Below are 20,503 nucleotides of genomic sequence, written 5' to 3'. Positions count from 1 at the left end.
CTCCATGGATTTTGTCTACCCTAATTCCCCATAATTTTTAAAAGCAATCTCAGAACGCTGTAACTCAGTCATACCCACTGCCTTCCCACACGGGTACCCTGGAATTAACTTCCCCTTCTGTAACAGTTGGCCCTCAAGGGTGTGGACTCGCCCTCCTCCTTGATAAGTCTGATCTTTTGGGATGCTGGGATAAAGTGGAATTCCTACATAGTACATTTAAAGTTGCAGCCTAAATTAACAATGTACAGACAGGCCAAGGGGATACAGCTTGTATTAAAAAGCACCTCACCAAAACCTAATATGGCCAAAGCCAGATAAAAGCCAGACAAGAGTCAGATAGAATAGACAGGGTTTTTGTGAACAAAGCACCTTACTTTGCCCCCAACTCCATTCTGAATGGGTAATCCTGACATCATAGGAGCAGGATAAGAAGCACACGGAGTGGGGGAGTGGGCAATGGGGCCATTGGCTCAAACTGTGCTGGAGATAACTGCTGGAATATTGGAATACTTTGACTGTGTTTAATTCATTGACATCCTCCCCACCCTATCTTTTCTTTTGTAAAATCTAGATTCTTTTACATTCATATGCATGTTTGGTTTGGTGTTCTTCATTCCCTCCAGCTTTTTCATGTTTCCATCTGGATCATTTTTTTTCTGCCTGAAAAACTTTTATTTTTGCTTTTATTACAGGCCATATAGTGACACATTCCATCAACTTTTGCTCATTAGTAAAATTATCTTAGTGAAAGATGACTCACCTCCTGGGTCTGTATCTAAAATTGTATTTGAATTTGAATAGGTTTTTAAATGGGCAATTCTTCTTTCATCCACTTTAGTACATTAATTGTATTCTGCCTTGACTTGCTTTTTTTGAAGTCAAGTACCTATTAATATCAGTCTTATTGTTGATCCTGTGGATATAATGTGCCCTACCCATACCTGGGTGCTGCTTTTTTTTTTTTTTTTTTTTCAGTTAGCTGTGATGTGATCACACAGAACATTGTAGGCCATTGTATCAGTCTGTTCTCACACTGCTATGAAGAACTACCTGAGACTGGGTAATTTTATGGAGAAAAGAGGTTTGATTGACTCACAGTTCCTGCAGGCTGTACAGAAGCACGGCTGGGAGGCCTCAGGAAACTTAGTCATGGCAGAAGATGAAGGGGAAGCAAGCAGGTCTTACCACAGCGGAGCAGGAAAAAGAGAAGGGGGGCGGGGCCACACGCTTTTAAACAGAACATCAAGGGGGAAATCTGCCCCCATGATCCTATCACCTCTCACCAGGTCCCCTCCTCTGACATGTGGGGATTACAATTTGAGATGAGATTTGGGTGTGGACGCAGAGCCAAACCATATCAGCCATGTAAGGATTTCACTTTGCAAAGGTTCATAATTTCTCTCAGAATAAAAGCCCAGGTTGAGCAGTGAATTGACATTATTTGACATATGTTTTTAAAATATTGCTTCTGACTTAATGGGACAGCACAAGATGATGAGGATGAAAGCAGAGAAAAGATTACAAATGCTATTGTAGGCATCCAGAGAGAAGATGGTGATTCCAAATCAATGTGTTAATCATATATATGGAGAGAAATCAGATATATCAGATTTTATATCTATTTTTTAAGTGCCAGTGGGAGTTCCTGAAAAATTAGCTCTAGGCTGTGAGAGAAAAAGAAATCAAAGACAACACCAAGACTCCTGGCTTAAGGAACACATAGGTGGGAAGGTGTTGTGAGGGTCGCTAGGCAGAACAGGATCCTATACTCAAGCATTGATCCTACTTTAAGGATGATGTGCAGCTCTGTGTCCTAGCTTGGAATGTTGGGATGACCTAGTTTTTGAGTGATTAGAAGTACTGCCTCTAGGCCCAGATGACTGCATCAAGTTTCCTTTATCCTAATCTTGCATTCTATGTATGGGTATAAAATTATATGTGCCTGTAGGCTACTCATATTTCTTATTCATGTTTTGATTGTGTGCTAAACTCTAATGAGCTTAGCACAAAAGGTAATTTTCCTTTTACTATTTGTGACTAATCCTGGCTGTGCTAATGTTATATTGATATATTACCTGTCTATGGTATTCTTATACTACTGGACTTGTGCTGGGAACTAAATTATTTCTCCACTGAGGATAGATATGACCTTAAGGATGATGTTATTCCTTGTATAAGTCAATGGGAGAATAAGATTTCTCTCGTTGGAAGTAGCTTTTTAAATTCATGCTCTTTTCTATGTTTGTTTATATGTGGTTACAACTTAGTGTTTATTTTTTAGCTGTCCACCTGCCCCAACTATTCCCAGACAAAATAATCAGGAGGTGCTGACTACATGAGGCATTTGTCTTTGTGTCTGAGAGATTTTTGGGAGCAGTGATGGAATATAAGGAGAAGCAAGAGTGTAGGTTCTTGCAATACCCTTGTCTCCTGCACAGCTTCCAACCTTCTACACCACACCTGACAAATGCTTGGAGATTGTTTCAAAGATAACTAATACAGAGAGAGATAGAGATACTTCCTCAACAGTAGTCTCTGAGGAAACAATGAAAGGGGTCACAAAAAAAGAAGTACAACAATGTATTTGTGGAAGATGATGTATGAAAATATACTCATTTTCCTGGGCTGTAATAACAAAATACCACAGAGTGGATGGTTTCAGTACAGAAACCTATTTTCTCAATTCTGGAAGCTGGATGTGCGAGTCAAGGAGTGGCATATGGTGGATTCCTTTTCAGGCCTCTCCTCGGCTTGGATGTTATCCTCTTCTCCTTGTGTCTTTTCTTATACGGACACCTGTTGTATTAGATTGAGTCCCATCCTAATAACTTCATTTTCACTTAATTAACCTATTTGAAGACCTTATCTCCAAATACAGTCATATTACTCTGAGATACTAGGGTTTAGGACTTCAACATATGAGTTTACTGAAGGGGGACACAATTCAGCTCATAACACCCTGCCTTCTGGCTCCCTAAAGTCTAGTCCTTCCCACATGCAAAACACAAGCATTCCCAATTACAGGGGTTAACTGTAAATACAAAATCTCATCTAAATGTAATATCTAAATCACTCATGTGACACTCAGGTATGAATCCATCCTGAGGGGAAATTTCCCTCCAGCTATAAACCTGTGAAACCAGACAAGCTACCTGTGACCAAAATATGGTAGAACAGGCACAGGGTAGGCATTCCCACTCAAAAAGGAGAAATCAGAATAAAAGTGTCATGAGTCACAAATAAGTCTAAAACCTAGCAGGGCAAATTACACTTGATTTAAGGCTCAGAATAATCCTTTTTGACTCAATGGACAGCAGCCCCAACCCCTCAGTCCTGGGTTAGAGGCACCCTGGCCTTCTGGAACCAATGGGCTGGCTCTGCCCTCTGGAACCAAGGAAGAGGCAGCCTAGCCTCCTGGATCTGTGTCTTTTGGGCTTGTGGTGGCAGTGGTAGCCCCACCAACCTCTGAACCACCTTAGGGTATGTTTTCCCTTTTCTTGAAGGATAATGCATGTTTGCAGCTAAATAGCTCTATTGGGCCATCCTCTGGAATCCCAGAAGTCCAACTACCTTCTTTCATGTCATCCTAACTCTGTTTGTTTCTGCTGCTAATAAAATTCTCAAAAAGCATGTTGGTCTCTGATGCAATTCATGGGGTCCAAACTATCAGATAAAAGGGATTCCCGTGAGTCCTTCCTGCATAGCCCCATCTCTATTCCTGGCTTCTGCTGAGATGGCTGATTGTATCCATAAACACATGCCTAATCCTTTTTTAAAAAATTGGCACATATTAATTATACATATTTAGAGGGTACATGCAATATTTCCATACATGTATACAACTGGTAATGATCAAATCAGGGTAATCAATTTGAGATAATCTATCACCTCAAATATTTATCATTTCATTGTGTTGAACATTCAAAATCCACTCCCTGGCTGTTCTGAAATCTATACTAAATTATTAACTATTGTCATTCTAGTGTGCTATAGAATACTATAACTTATTCCTTCTACCTAAAGGGCAATTTTCTACCCATTAACCAACTCCTCCTTATACCCTCTTCCCCCTACTCTTCCAAGCCTCTGGTAACCACTATTCTAGTCTCTACTTCTGTAACATCAACTTTTCTTTACCTCCCAAATATGAGTGGGACCATGCAGTATCTGTCATTCTGTGCTGGTTTATTTCATTTAATATACCTAATCTTTTTAGAAAATGGTTGTCCAGCCACACCCTTGATATTCTTTCCAAATTACACTTATTTGTTGTAATATGGATATGCTGAGAATTTTTCAATCTTTAATTCTCTATTCCTTTTTGCTTAAATTCTTCTCCCAATTATCTCTCTCCTCTCTCATAAGCAACAAGAACAAACCGGGTCACAATTTCAGCACTTTGCTTAGAAATCTCCTCAGCTAAATATCCAAGTTCATCACTTACAAGTTCTACTTTCCACAAAGCACTAGAACACAATTTGTCCAAGTTCTTTTTCATTTGATAACACAGATCATCTTTCTTCCAGTTCCTCCTTCCTGAGACCTCACTAAAAGCATTTTTAATATTCATATTTCTACCTACAATCTCTTCAAACAAATCTTAGCCTTTTTTAACACGCACCTCAAAACTTTTTCAGCTTCAACCCATTACTCAGTTTCCAAGCAACTTCCACATTTTTAGGTATTAGTTACAGTAGCACCCTACTTCCTGGTGCCAAAAGTAGTTTTCTAGGGCTTCTATAAGAGGCAAAACAAACTGGGTGGCCTAATAAACAGAAATTTATTTCTTCACAATTCTAGAAGATAGAAGTCCAAGATCCAAGCAGAATTGGTTGCTGCTGAGGCCGCTCTTCTTGGCTTGTACATGGCCATCTTTCTGTATCTTTACGTGGTCTTCACTCTGCCTGTGTCTGTGTACAAATTTTCTCTTCTTATATAGACACCCGTCATATTGGATTAAGGCCCATCCTAATCACCTCATTTTAACTTAAGTATTACTTTAAAGACTTTATCCCCAAATACAGTCACATTCTGAAGTGCTGGGTGTTAGGATTTTAACATAGAAATTGGAAAGAGGAACAAAATTCAACTCATGAGATTCGGTATGAGGGAGCATCAGAGGTGCAGTTCTCAGGATTAATATTAAGGGAATTCTTGAGTACCTAAGTTTGCATGAAACAGAACAAAACCTAAGTCAATATGCCCACATCTCATCTTCTTTGACTTCTCATATTTCTTCTATGCTGGGCCTTGGAATGGTGAGTTTAGAGAACACAAACCATTGGAATTATTCCATCTTCTGTCTGAGGACATAAACGTAAGTCCAGCATCCCTTTCTTAACAGTCTGTGTCCCTAGCTGATAGCACAGACTTGGCTAGATTATTAAATAAGTAAACAATTCACATTCTTGTTGAAAACATAAGATACATTTATGCACAAAGAAAGAGTTATGTGATATATAATAAAATGTCAGAGGATATGGTTTTTCTTCAAAGTATTTAATGAGATGGAATAGCCATGAGGATGAGGAGGTAAAAAGAAGTCAAAGAATACAGACCGGCTTAGTTGAAGAAATAAGCTTCTAACAAGCAGAGCTGTCTCACTTGGAATAAATAGGCCTAAAGGATGCACGTGCACCAGCACTGACAGCGTTTAGGTAGAGTCTAGGGATCAACTATTAAAATATAGCGGAATTCCTGCACTGGATGGAGTAGGGGTCCTAACTCGGGAATTTGAGTGGATAATTCACCAAATTTCCTACAAGTCAGAGATAGAAATTCAGATTTTCACAGCCTTCTCTTAAGCAAATTAACTTGGAAGCATCTTTGTGTCCTTCAGCAAAGTCACCATGAGGCCAGAGGGTCAAGACTCTCTCAAGTTTACTGACAGGAGTCAGGGCTCTGTGAGGAGACAGCACAGTCACCAGGTTCAATCCAGAGGCTACCAGAGGGCAAAGACCCACAAATTCTAAACAGACTATTGGCACTGAGCTTCAGGACATCATTTATTCTTTTCATAATACAAGAAAAGAACTAAACATAGAGTCTAGCAGCCATCTACTCTCATCACAGCCCTGGCCCACTACCGCATTCACTGTGCCCCACTCTTTTTCCACTTATTCCTCACTCTCTATTCACACATCCTTTCTCAGGAATACTCCCAAGACTCTGTCATGGATCTGCTTGGTCTTAACGCCATAGATGATGGGATTGACCATGGGTGGGAAGAGCAGATAGAAATTGGCGACGAGAATGTGGACATGTGGGGCAGCATGGCAGGCCACACGGTGCATGACTGAAGAGATGACTGAAGGTGTGTAGAAGGCTAAGATGGCACCTATGCGAGACACACATGTCCCAAATGCTTTGTAGCAGCCTCCTGAGAGGACAGTTGTAGAACTGCCTGAAGGATAAAGATATAAGATAGGATGATAAAGAATAGATCCAACATTCCAATAAACATGGCCACAGCAATGCCATAGATATTGTTGAAGCTAGTGTACCCACACGCCAGCCTCACCACAGCCATGTGTTCACAGTAGCAGTGGGCAATCACTGGGCCTCAGCAGTAGTGGAAGTGTCTCAGCAGGAAGAGGAGTGGAGTCATTAGTGTCACAGCCTGGGCCACAGCAGCCATGCCAATCTTGGTGATGAGGGACCCAGTCAGGACCTTGGTGTAGTGCAGTGGCTTGCAGATGGCCACATGGCGGTCAAAGGCCATGGCCAGCAGCACTGCTGACTCCATGATGGAGAAGAAGTGAAGGAAGAACATCTGGACCAGACAGGCAAAGAAGTTGATCTCCCGATCCCTGAACCAGAATATGGCAAGCATTTTGGGCAGTGCTGAGGAGGAAAGGACCAGGTCGATGGCTTCCAACATGGCCAGAAAGAGGTATATGGGCTCATGGAGGGCTGCATCAGCCTGGATGATGAGAAGGAGGCTGCAGTTTCCAAGCAGGGCCAGTGTATATGCTGAGCAGAAGGGGATGGAGATCCAGATGTGCAGGTGTTCCAGGCCTGGAATCCCCATCAACAAGAAGATAGCTGGATGTGTTGAGCTGATATTGGAGGCTGACATGATTCCTGGAAATTCTCCTTGTTGATCTTCATATGCTCCTTCACCTTCTAGGAAGAGTATCTGGAGTAACTAGGATTACAGAGTTCAATCACCTTCTATGATGAGCCCTTGTTACCATTCCTAGTCCTTAAACAAAATCCACTGGAAGTTCTCATAGACATGGAGAAGCATAATCTATGCTTCCTGCCCACAAGAAACTCTCATTTTTATTGATATCTAAATATCTAGATATCAATAGACCTGATACCACTAAACAGTTCTCATAAAGGAATGCAGAAGTGGTATTGTTTTGTGTTCTTGGTGACAAGATTATCTTGATCAAACAAGTAAAATATGTTTAAATCAATTCATTTAGGTCATACATTGTTACCATTCAACCTACCAATCAAACAAAACTCCCAATCATATGAGTAAATTTTCTGTTGAACTTTCTGGCTTAAGTGTTAACTCTATGGATGTGGCTGAATCTCTCTGCAGAGTCTCCCTAATACAGTGCAAACTAATATGGAAGACTCGATTCTGAACCAACGGCTTCCGCAAATCTTCAGCTGCTACCACAGGAGCATATTCCACAGCCCCTTGTTGCTGGGATCCCCTTGCTCCATGCCAGTCCCTTGGAGGCAGGATACTGTCAAGAAAGGCAAGCCTGGTCATCTCCCGCAGTGTCCACATGACCCACAGAAGACTTGCTTTGCCAGACAGTAGAAAAACAGGCTGATTCAATGGTACCCTTTTCTCAGCTTCTTGTCTTCCTGTATCCCCTTCTCCAAGCTCCAATGACATCAAGCACTCTGCTGCTTTAGTGCCTATATAAGTCAAACGAACCCTGCAATTCCATTGCTTTAATTAATCATACAATCTGTTTAACTTATCTGGAAGTATACTATCTAATAGCATTGCCACTTGCCCAAATGTGGCTATTTCTAGTAATCAAAAATAAACAAAAATTCATACCTCAATCACAAAAAATTAAGCGTTCAGTAGCATCTAAATTTAAGTGCTAAATAGACCTAATTTAAGTGCTCAATAACCCCATGTGACTAGTGGCTACTATATTGGACAATTTAGGTAAAGACTATTTCTATCTTTGCAGAAAGCTCCATTAAAGGGCACTGCTCTGTAATACATCTTCCAGGTTCTTTTAACACAAACTTTGAACATACAGCTATGCCTCCAGCTTACAAGAAGATGAAGAGCCTTCTCTTTTGGTTTTCCTTCCTCTAAACTCACATTAACTTTCCTGCTCATGTGGGTCTCCCTCCGTCCATCTTCCATTTCCTTAATTTTCATCACAGAACTCTTTCATCTTTAGAAAGACTAACATCTGGCTCCCCCACACACAAACTTTATGCTTAACAATTTTTAATATTTCTCTCCTCTCTTGCTCATTTTTCTTTCTTCTGTCAAAAGCCTTAAACACTGAAGTTGCCCAGTTTTTACCCGGGCACTCTTGTTAGAATTTATTTAATGAAGTTCTTAGGAGAATTAAATGAGATAATGCATCGAGACAGCACAGTCAGTAAGCAAAGTAACTGCTTAGTTATTGGTCTTTTTTCAATATGAGAAAATTGAGTGTTGGGAAAATAATACCTCTAAGACACCATAGTTAATAGTGTCAGTCAGCCAAGTTTGAGTTCTCGCATTTTCCAAATTTAATGTTCTAAATAATCATCTCCTTTTGCTTCTGCCAAATGCCCAAAGGCAACTCATGTTTTGTACATCCAAATTTAAAACAAGTTCCTTTTTTTCCATAAAGTATGGGAAAAATTTAGAATCTGAAGCCTCGGCCAAAATCATGATTGTCCAAGGTCATGTAGCTAGAAGATGTGGCAAATAGCTTACTTCAAGCCCCTGTTTCTTCTCTGGAAATGGGTAATAAAACTGCCCTACCTTTATCTCAGGGTTGTAGGGAGAATACTAGAATTACACACAAAATGTCTTTTTGTATAATTATTTAGTGTTTTTTTGTTTTGTTTTGTTTTCCTTTTTTGAGGCAGAGTCTCGCTCCTTAGCCCAGGCCGGAGTGCAGCTCTGTTCACACTTCTCAGTCTGAATTAAAATTCTGGGCTCTTTCCCTTAGCTTCATGCAGCCCCAGTGCCACCTTCCTTTTCTAGTCTAAAGAGTTTGGGAAGGAAGAACCTGGGCAGAGAGCAGCTGGCTTTATCCTCACCAACCTCTGCCCTTCTCCCAAAAGGCTGTGGAAGCAGAAACTGCTGCGCTTGAGAATCCTCAGGGATCACAGATGGCTCTGGCCTCATCTCTCAGGGCCTTTATAAGGGAACTCCCCAGGACTCAAACCCTGAGGGTTTCCTGCCCCATTTAATAGCACTGAGTCATGCCTCCCAGGGATCATGCCCTACTTCCCAGAAGCTGTGAGCATTTTGGGTGGAGCTGGCTTGTGCCTTGGACTTTGCTGGGCCTCTCCTTACCTTTACTATCATACTGGCAGTATCTCATAAGAAAGACCAACTCACTAGAATGTGTACACTGCAGGCAACTCCTATCCCAATGTGACGTGAAAGGGTAATGATTCCAGTCTGACCAGGCCAAGGTCATCTATTAGGTGTTCTATTTTGCATGCATATTCTATATTAACCTGAACTCTACATTAATATCCCACTTGTGACCTTGGTTTGGCATTTTCTGATGCTTAATCTGCTTTCTCATCTCTAAAGTAGAGATAATATTCACAATTTTTCATAACTTACAGAATGGATGGGAAATTTATGTACATAATTGAGATGACAGTATAAATGTGAATGTGTATGAATAATTACCATTCCTCTAAAAATTATAAAGGGTGACCTCTCTGCCCACCACTGACTTTAATGTCTATTTTTCAAAGACCTGAGAAGAAAGCTGCTTTTCACCAGGGTTCCTGTCTTAGTCTATTTTCTTTTGCTTCTAACAGAATACCATTAAATTGGGTAACTTATAAAGAAAAGGAATTGATTTCTTGCAGTCGTGGAGGCTGAGAAGCCCAAGATCATGGGGCCTAGGGCATTCTTGCTGGTGGGGACTCCCTACAGTCTCAAGGGGCCACAGGACATCCCACAGCAAGGAGCTGAGCATGCTAATGTGCTAGCTCCGGTCTCTCTTCCTCTTCTCATAAAGCCACCATTCCCACCACAATGTTAACAAGCTGGTCTGTTAATCCATTAATCTATTCATGAATAGATTAGTCCATACATGAGGGCAGGGCCCATGTGACCCAGTCACTGCTTAAAGGCCCCAGTTCTCAGTACTGCCACATTGGAGATTTGTATGGCAGGGACAAATATTCAAACCATAGTATTCTGCCCTGCCCCACCCCCTAAAACTCATGTTCTGACATACAAATACATTCATTGTATCTCTATAGCTCCAATGTTTTAACTCATTCCAGTACCAACTCAAAAGTCCAAAGTGCAGACTCTCACCTATGAGTCTGTGAAATCAGAACAGGTTATCTACTTCCAAGATACACTGATGCTACAGACATAAGACAGACATCCTTATTCCAAAGGGGAGAAATAGGCAAAAAGAAAGGAATAACGTGCCCCAAGCAAGTCCAAAACCCAGCAGGGCAGACATTACATCTTAAAGCTAGATAATAATTGCTTTTCATTTTATGTAAAGCCTCCTGGCAGCCCCAGGCAGCCTCACCCCTATGGCTTTGCTGTGTACTCCACTCAACACTGCCTCTATAGGTTTCTGAGGCTTTCCCAGGTAGGTGTTGCCTGCTGCTGGTGACGCTACAGTTCTGGGGTCCTGCTTTAACGACACCAGGCATCATCCTGGTAAGAACTCTCTGTGGCAGCTCCAACCCCACATTTTTACTCAGCACAGCTCTAGTGGGGGCACTTAGCAGGGGTGCAGTGGCTCTGCCCCACAAGTCTCTGCCCCAGCTCCCAGGTTTTAATCAACTTCCTGTGAAATCTGCGTGGAGACTGCCAAGTCTTCACAGCTCTTGCTTTCTGCAAGCCTGCAGGATTAGCACCACATGGACACTGCCAAGGCTTATGGCTTGTATCCTCTTAAAGGGCAAGTCGATCTGCACCTGGGGCTGCTTGGGCCATAGCTGGATCAGCTGAGAAGCACTGAGCCAGAATAAATTAGGGAGCAGAATCCCAAGACAGCCCTGGGTAGCAAACCTTTGGAGGGTGCCTCGGGCCCCTCTCTGGAAACTCTTTTTTCCTTCTAAGCTTCTGGACCTATGATAGGAGGGACAGCCTCAACTATCTTTGAAATGCCTTCAGGGTCTTTCTTCTGTCATGCAAAAGACCACCATGATGGCTAAATAACAGAAGAATTTTATTGGCAATATTAGTTGCAAACTGGGAAAAGATAGTCTCTAACTTGTACCAAAGGTTCTCTCTTTGAAGAGGGAAAGGGAAGATTGTTTTTTATGCCTCACAGGGTGTGTATTACATGATAGTCATACATACTCAGCAGGTTTAGAGAAAAAGCTATACATATTTATGAGGGGAGTTGAGCATATGCATAATGGGTAAAGATATATGGAACATACATCTCATGTTCATTTTGGAGTGAGGTTTTAGCATTAAAATGAGGCAGAACTTGGCTCTTTATTTTTGCCTGTTGTCAAAAGACAAACTCTAGGACACAAAGACAGTTTGTGAGGTCTCTGAGCTTGCTGAAACTGGCTTGAGGGCTGCAATTGTTTATCAGCAAAGAATGTAAGGCAAGTCCTCTGTCTAATCAGAATTGTAGTGGCCTGGGTTGTAAATCAGTTAGGAAAGGTTTGACAATCTACCTAATAGCTCCTGTTGTTAGGGAGATTAGCAAGAGTGTGGTTCTTCTTGTAGCCATAAGGAATTTAGGAAGTTCCATGCCAGTTAAGCATGAATCCTCAACCAGTAGGTAACTTTTGTTTCCTTAATCTTAGGGTCCATATCAGTTGATAAAGGGGCATCTGTTTTGGTCTCTCAAATTATACTTCCATTGTCCTGAGGAATGCACCTGGTTCCTTTCAATCCATGTTAATCTCCGTAGCAAACCACGTCTGGGCTACACTCTTGGTTTCCTTTCCTGAGCACACTTTTTCATTCTTTACATCGAGAGGATGAGAGTTTTCCAAATCTTTCCACTTTACTTTCCTTTTAATCACAAATCCTGTTTTTAAATTATGCCTTTGCTCCTGAATCTCAGTGTAAGGGGCCAAAATTAACCCCCATGCAGCACCTTCTATATTTTGCTTAGAAACTTCTTCAGCCAAGTACCCTAGTTTATCACTGTCAAGTTTGGCCCTTCATGAAGCCCTTGGGCATGAACACAGTTTAGCTAAGTTCTTGGCCAATTTATGACAGGGATGATCTTTACTCCTGTTTTCAATAATTTGTCCCTCAATTCTATCTGAAACCTTATCAGAATGGCTCTTACACTTCATATTTTTACCAGCATTCTGGCCACAACCACTTAATCTCTAAAGAGTTTCAAATGTTCCCTAATCTTTATCTCCTCTAAGCCCTCATCAGAGTCTAGGCTTTTAAGATACTCCTTCAAATTTGTCCAGCCTCTTCCCAATGTTAGAAACAAATGCTTGATACCACAAAGAAGAACCAGCACTCAGGCAAAAAGTTTTCTCAGCAAGGCAATTTACTTCTGCAGAATGGTGCTACCTGCATTAGCCACAATTGCAAGAGCACACCAAACAAAGGAGAAAAGGGGTTTTTATCCCTAACGCAATTCCTGTTTGTGTCATTTCCCCATTGGCTGGAGTGGACCTTACAATCTAAGCTATCCAGATTGGCTAAGACTTAAATTTCTCCAAATAGGGAAAAAGACTTAAACTTTTCCAGATAGGGTAAACACACACTTTGCAAAAGGAGGGGAGGAAGAGATGTCCATTAGTAACTAGGCAGGAGGGAAGGCATGTCTAGGTATGTCTGGGCATGTCTGGGTGTGGCAAGGCAGGAAGGGTTGGTCACAGAACAGAGACAACAAGGAAATTTGAAACTTTTTCCAAATAAGGTAATGAGATGAGGACTTTGAAGACTGAAGCAGGGAGAAGGGCTAATTTACAGTCTTACAACTTATAACAAGAGAGTTAAGTTTTGAAGAGGAAATCGTTCTAACAAATTTCCCCTTTTCTATTTTATGATTCTTTCTCTCCAAAATGTCTTAACATACTTCGGCTTGATTGTTCCTCTTGGTAGTTTAGAAGTAGGAGTTTATCTGAATAGGGTGGGGGAGAGTGGAGGAAGGCTTTTGTGACAGCGGTTTCTAAAAGCCTTTGCATTAACCCACGAATACAGGGTATGATACAGCAACTTACAAGAATAAGTACACCTATAACAATTGCAAAAGAAGTAAATATTGAAGTCATGAGTCCTTTCCACTTCCCAAACCATTTCCCATGAGACTTGTAAAAGGGTTATTTATTCCAGAATTTTTAGCTAATTCGTTTGCTAAATTGATAAGACCTTGCAATGATTTTGTAATTGTTCCATCGAGGGCCATGTTATTAGGAATAAAAATACAACATTGGACTCCAATCATGACACAGGCTCCACCTTTTTCAGCTAATATATCAAGAGCTATTCTGTTTTCCCCAGCCATCTGGCTGGTGGCACCTAATTGTTCAACTATTTCTCTAATGGCATCTCTTTTGTAATTGACAAAATATTGTTGGTTATAGTAAATGTAATTTACCCAATCTATGTTTTTGTTTATAGTTGACCACCAGAATAATACAGATTCAAATCCTGTGGCTATTTGATTTCAGGCTTTAAACTCATCTGGTACCCCCTGGGGCACTCCAATAACATCTATATAAACATGAGGATCAAAAGACCCATGAGGGACACTTCTTTTACTGCGGTGGTGGTTCTTTTTGCTGGGTTGATGAAATGCCAGGGTAAAAGAGATCACCAATTGTATTAGAACGCAAGTGCTGCTCCAGTTACTTGGCAGAGTACCCAATAGTTGTCTACCACAATACCACCATACATCTGCTCAGGGATGAACAAGGGCAGACTGATTGGTTAGTTCTTGGAAAGGTTTAGACTCACTGCATCCAGTTAAGCTTCCAAGGAATGCCAAATTTCCCCCCTGCTGTGAGAGACAGGAGGTGAAATTGACATTTATAGCTGGAGGTTGGATGGATGGCCCTTGGGGGCTGACCTGCAGGATGTTTAGCTTCTGGGAATAGCAGTGAGAGGGTTTGACATGCCTTATTGCCCCAGGCTGTGGGGTTTTGGAAAAGAGCTACCATACAGTCCATGCCTGGGTGGTAGGAGGACCATCCAAGCAAAAAGGGGACAATCTGGGTTTCTGGTCTGCCTGTCACACAAGTATAACAATCACTTTTATTTAGTGTGCGGATGGAATATTTAATCCATTCTAGCCAGGTATTTGCATCTTGATACCCTGTTTCAATAGCTAAAGTTTGCTTTAGGTCATTGACTTCTACTATAGCTACCTTAGTTTTGTCATTTGGTATGAAGCAAGAAATAGTTTGATTTTGTGGGTTTGGTGAGAGGGTGGGAGGAGAAACAAAGTGCATTTCAAAGAAACCCACAGGGTCCTTTCCAGTTATATCTGCTCCTAAACCATAGAAGTGCTCTAAGGTGGGGTTAGAATTATTGGAGGTAGGGGTAGTAATGGAGATAAGTAATGGGTTGCACTGATGTGTTTAGCAATTGGGGTGGGGAAGGTGGTTCCTTTGGTGAGGTGGAGGTAGGGCTTTAGGGCAGAATCTGCAGTCCAGCTTTAATACTTGGTGATCCATATAACCTCTCCCCAAATATAACAAGTGAGGGCCCATACTGTCCTCCCAGAGGGACAAAGATACTTTTCTGAAGAACCGAGCTGTCTTTGACTTTTTAGGTCCACACAAGATATGGTAAGGCAAGCATCAAATGTAATTGTTTGGGGGAAAAGTGATGGGGTTACATTGATAATAAGGTGTCCTTGGTAACTAAAGGAAAAAGAAGAGGAAATAGGGACAAATTAGACTTTTCATTTTAACGTTACTATGGTGGGAGTTGGCCCTGGGATGATAGTCAATGGCTTTGGAGAGGGTGACACCTTGACTCGGGTATGATGGGTCCACCCCTTTTCAGCAGTTCAGACTGCTGTCTCAGTTGTGAGGAACATCAGGTAAGGTCCTTTCCAGGTGAGTTCAAGCTTTCCCTCTTTCCAGCTTTTGACAAGGATGTGATCTCTGGGTTGGTGTTGGTGAACTGAAATTTGAGGGGTGGAGTCTGCACTAGGAGGCCTTGAGTCCTGAGGGAGGAAAGGGTAGAAGACAGACCAAATGCATAGTTTTCAAGGATTGATCTTTTGTTTCAAATTTAGGAAGGTCAGTAATAGAATTTAGGTAGGGCAGCCCGTAGAGCATTTCATAAGGGGACAGGCCAAGATCTTTCTGAGGGGCAGTTCGGATTCTTAGTAAGGCAACGGGAAGACATTTTGCCCATGGTAACCAAGTTTCAAAGATTAGTTTGGTTAAATGATGTTTTTTAGAGTTTGATTCATTCTGTCTAACCTCCCTGATGAGGGCAGGTGCCAGGGAGTATGATATTCCCATTTTATCCCTAATACTTGGGCTAGCCCCTTAATGATGTGTGCAGTGAAGTGGGTCCCATTATCCAAATCAATGTTTTCTATTAGTCCAAACCTGGGTGTGATACATTCCAACAGAGCTTTGACTATATTACTGGCTGTTGTGCTTGGGAAGGGAATGGCTTCTACTCAGTGGGTGAGATGGTCTACTATTACTAGTAAATACTTGAGGCAGCCTATTGGGGGCATTTCAGTATAGTCAACTTGGACACTTTGGAATGGCCTTAACCCTGGATTTCATCCCTGGGAGGTTGCCTTTTTGAGGTTTGCTTATTTAGTTGTAGGGAAAAGAAAGAGAGATCAGACTGTTTCTGTGTCTATGTAGAAAGGGAAGATATAAGAAACTCCATGTTGACCTGTACCCTGAACAATTGCTTTGCCCTGAGATGCTGTTAATCTGTAACTTTGCCCCAACCTCTTTGCCCCAACCTTGAGCTCACAAAAACATGTGTTGTATGGAATCAAGGTTTAAGGGATCTAGGGCTGTACAGGATGTGCCTTGTTAACAAAATGTTTACAAGTAGTATGCTTGGTAAAATCATCGCCATTCTCCAGTCTCAATGAACTAGGGGCACAATGCACTGCGGAAAGCTGCAGGGACCTCTGCCCTGGAAAGCTGGATATTGTCCAAGGTTTCTGCCCATGTGATAGTCTGAAATATGGCCTCGTGGGATGGGAAAGACCTGACTATCCCCCAGCCTGGCACCCGTGAAGGGTCTGTGCTGAGGAGGATTAGTAAAAGAAGAAAGCCTCTTGCAGTTGAGATAGAGGAAGACCACTGTCTCCTGCCTGCCCCTGGGAACTGAATGTCTCCGTATAAAACACCATTGTACTTTTGTTCAATCCTGAGTTAGAAGAAAAACCACCCTGTGGTGGGAGGCGAGACATGTTGGGAGCAATGCTGCTTCATTATTTTTTACCCCACTGAGATGTTTGGGTGGAGAGAAACATAAATCTGGCCTACATGCACATCCAGGCATAGTACCTTCCCTTGAACTTATTTGTGACACAGATTCCTTTGCTCACATGTTTTGTTGCTGACCTTCTCCCCACTATCACCCTGCTCTCCTGCCACATTCCTCTTGCTGAGGTAGTGAAAATAGTAATCAATAAATACTGAGGGATCTCAGAGACCGGTGCCTGTGCAGGTCCTCTGTATGCTGAGTGCTGGTCCCCTGGGCCAAGTGTTCTTTCTGTATACTTCATCTCTGTGTCTTATTTCTTTTCTCAGTCTCTCATCCCACCTGATGAGAAATACCCACAGGTGTGGAGGGGCTGGCCCCCTTTAGTTTTTCTGCACACAATGCAACCCTCCACTATTTGTCTGGTGAGGGTGTCTATTCCTATGCACCCAGAGACTCTAAGGACTGTATCACACAGAGCTTGAGGACCCCAATGAGATCCTTGATGAAGTTGTGACAATATTTCCCTCATAAGAGGCTTAGATAATATTTCCCTTCCATCTGGTAATACCCACTTTCCTTCTGGGTTTTCTTTAGCTCCTAATTTTTTTAGCTTTTCCTAGTCTGCATGGGAGAAGATGGGGAGTGCAGTTGCAGGGGGAAGGTGAGGAGTTAAATGAAAAATGGGTGCAGCTTGGGAAGAGGCAGCTTGCTTGGCCATTTGATCGGCTAGATTATTTCCCCCACTTTCAAAGGAGAGGTTCTTTTGGTGTCCTGGGACATGAACAACATATTTCCTTAGGCAGCTGGAGATTATCTAATGCTTGTATTATTTACTCTTTGTGGACTAGGTTTTGATCTCTACTGTTGATGAGGCCTCATTCAGTCCAGATTTTTCCAAAACTATGTACTACTCCAAAAGCGTATTTAGAGTCAGTATAAATTGTTCCCTCCTGATTTTGTAAAAATTTTAAGGCTTGATTTAGGGCAAATAGCTGGCACCTTTGTGTGGACCAGTCATTTGGTAATCTTCTTGATTCTATTTTTGTGAGGGTATCTTCGTCAACTACAGAGTATCCATTATGACTTTTTCCCTCAATTACCTGGAAGGAATCATCTATGAAAAGATGTTTCCCTGTTTGAAAAGGAGTTTCACATAGGTCTTGTCTAACTTCGGTTTGGCAACTAATTAGGTCTAAACATTTATGCTACGGTTTCTTTGGGTGTGAGTTCCCTGTTACTTCTGGGTTTGGATTTCCTATTAGGAAAGCAATGGGATTTAGGGAATTCTCAGTGGTTAGTGCTAGGTCATCTCTTTCTAATGGGATAACTTCATATTTTAAAATTCTTGAGTCAGTAAGCCATCTTCCTGCCTTTTGGTTGAGAATAGTTCTGACTTGGTGAGGTGCGCTAACAATGAGGTTTCCCCCAAAGGTTAATTTTCTGCTTTCTTCTGTTAGCAAGGCAGTTGCTGCTACAGATTGGACACATTCAGGCCATGCATGGGTTACTAGGTCTAGAATTTTTGACAAAAAAAGGCTATGGGTTGCTGGTGGCCCCCATGCTCTTGGGTGAGTACCCCCAAAGCCACTCCCTTGTTTACACTGATGAAAAGGTGAAATGGCTGCTCTAGGGAGGGTAGAACAAGAACAGGTGCAGTTACTAGTAAATGTTTTAATTTTTCTATCTGTCGCATTTCTGGTTGGGTCCAGATAAGGGGGGGCGACTCCCTCTGAATTGAGTTTTTGGTATAGTGGTTTTCTTTCTAGGGCATAAGAGTCAACCCATAAGCAACAGTATCCAACTAAGCCTAAGAATGTCTTAAGCTCCTCTTTTGTTTCTGGCAGAAGTAGGGATATAATACCTTCAATTCATTCAAACACAATCCTCCATTTGCCCTTGCTGATTAAAATTCCTAAGTACTTTACTTCAGGCTCTACAAACTGAAGTTTACCTTTTGAGACTCTTAACTCTTCTACTATTAGAAAATTAAGGAAGTTGATTGAAAATGCTGTTACCCATTCTTTGTTTTCCCCTGAAATAAGCAGGCCATCCATGTACTGGAGTAGGCATATGCATGAGGGCAAGGAAAATTTTTCTATGACTTGTTTTAAATTTTGACCAAAAGGATTTGGAGAGTCTGTAAACCCTTGGGGTAAAACTGTCCATGGGTACTGTTGTTTTAAACCGGATCGGGGGTCTTCCCACTCAAAGGCAAATAAGTCCCAGCTGTCCTCCACTAAAGGGCAAGTCCAGAAGGCACCTTTCAGGTTCTACAGTGAACCATTCATAGTTAGGTGGGATTCTGCTGTTAATGGTGGAAGGATTGGGAGCAACAGGGTGTGTAGTTTGAACTATTTGATTAATAGCCAGAGGTCTTACACTAGCCAATATGACCCATCTGGCTTCTTTACAGGTAATATTGGTGTATTATAAGGGGGTATACAGGGTTCAAGATGTCTATCATGAACAAGGCTTTCAATTACAGGTTTTAAACCCATCCTAGCTTTTAAAGGAATAGGGTATTGTTTTCTTACTATTTCCCCAAGAGTTTTTAATTTGACCTTTATTCAGGAAACTCATAATTTTCCTTGATTTCCTTCTTTTGACCAGATATTAGGACGGATATACTCTTCATCTATAGTAGTGAGTAAGTTTAGGGAAGTGAGAAATTTTCCCTGGTTAACATAGAGGCCAAAGCCTAATTCTAGCATTAAATCTCTTCCTATTAGGTTAGTTCCTTCCTCTGGTATTAACAAAAATTTTATATTAGCGGATCTATTTTTATATATGACTTTTTTTTTCCTCTAAAGTTTTTGCTTTAAATCCTTCTCCCTTTACTCCTGAAATAAGGAGTTCTTCTTGTGAACAAATTACACCAGATGGGGAATGATAAACAGAGGAGTAAGCTGCCCCTGAGTCAATTAAAAAGGTAATAAGCTTGAATTTGGGTCCCACCTCTAAATTTATCAAGGGCTCTTGGCAGGACTCAATATAGAAAAGACAGAGCCCCTGACCCTCCTAATCTTCCTCAAAAGCCATAAGGGGGATAACTTCCTTTTCTTTTTCCCATTCAGGGCATTCTCTTTTAAAATGACCTATTTTTCCACATTTGAAACATTTATTTTGCTTTTCTCTATTTCCTGTCTGTCTGGCTTGATCCCTTTTCCTTCTGTGTAGGGTCTAACAGCCAGGGACTTAGAAGATTTGTAAGTTCTATTTCCCTGAGCTGTCTTTTGGGGAGTTCCCTGTTGTAAGGTGGACAACATAATTTTTGCCTTTTGCTTTTGCTTTTCTTCATCCCTCTGTACACATACTTTTTGGGCCTCTCTTAAAAGTTCCTCTATGGAATGGTCTTTCCAATTTTCTATCTTTTGTAATTCCTTTGTGATGCCTGGCCAGCTATTGGTGACAAAGTGGAGCTTTAACATCCCTTGTCCAAGTGGGTCCTCCACATCTAAACCTGCATATTTCTTCATCTGTTCCTTAAGTCTGTTAAGGAATTCCATGGGCCCTTCATCTTTTCCCTGTTGTATATTAAAGGCTTTGGTAATATTCTGGGTGCAGGGCACCAATTCTCTAATTCCTTTAATTATTTCCCTTAGGTCTCATATTTCTTCAGTAGGCTATATTGTTATCCCATTGGGGATCTCGAGGAGGGAATTTCTGTTCAGCTGCAGGGACGTTTTGACTGGGGGGGGTCCTCATGCTCCCAAAAGATCATAGCAGCCCTACAGATCATGCTTCTTTCCTCTTCCGAAAAGAGGATGCCTAGGATGTACATTAACTCGGCCCAAGTATAAAAGTGGGGTCCTAAGAATTGATCAATTTGATTTGCTACTCCATAGGGATCGTCTAAGAGTGGTTTTAGTTCCCTTTTTAGGCTTCAGACTTCGGAACTGGTTAAGGGGACATTCACAAAGCCAATGCCCCCTCATCCCAGAGGAACTTCCC

The 20,503-nt window shown here is 41.6% G+C and overlaps 1 pseudogene; it reads right to left on the bottom strand.

The window, feature by feature from the left end:
* Positions 1-6,134: 6,134 nt before the first annotated feature.
* LOC100602221 lies at positions 6,135-7,078 on the bottom strand (annotated as a pseudogene).
* Positions 7,079-20,503: the final 13,425 nt, after the last annotated feature.

Source organism: Nomascus leucogenys, chromosome 15, assembly GCF_006542625.1.
Source record: "Nomascus leucogenys isolate Asia chromosome 15, Asia_NLE_v1, whole genome shotgun sequence".
NCBI classification, from domain to species: Eukaryota; Metazoa; Chordata; class Mammalia; order Primates; family Hylobatidae; genus Nomascus; species Nomascus leucogenys.
The sequence above is the reverse complement of the archived record's forward strand: the minus strand, read 5'-3'. Positions and strand labels throughout refer to the sequence as shown.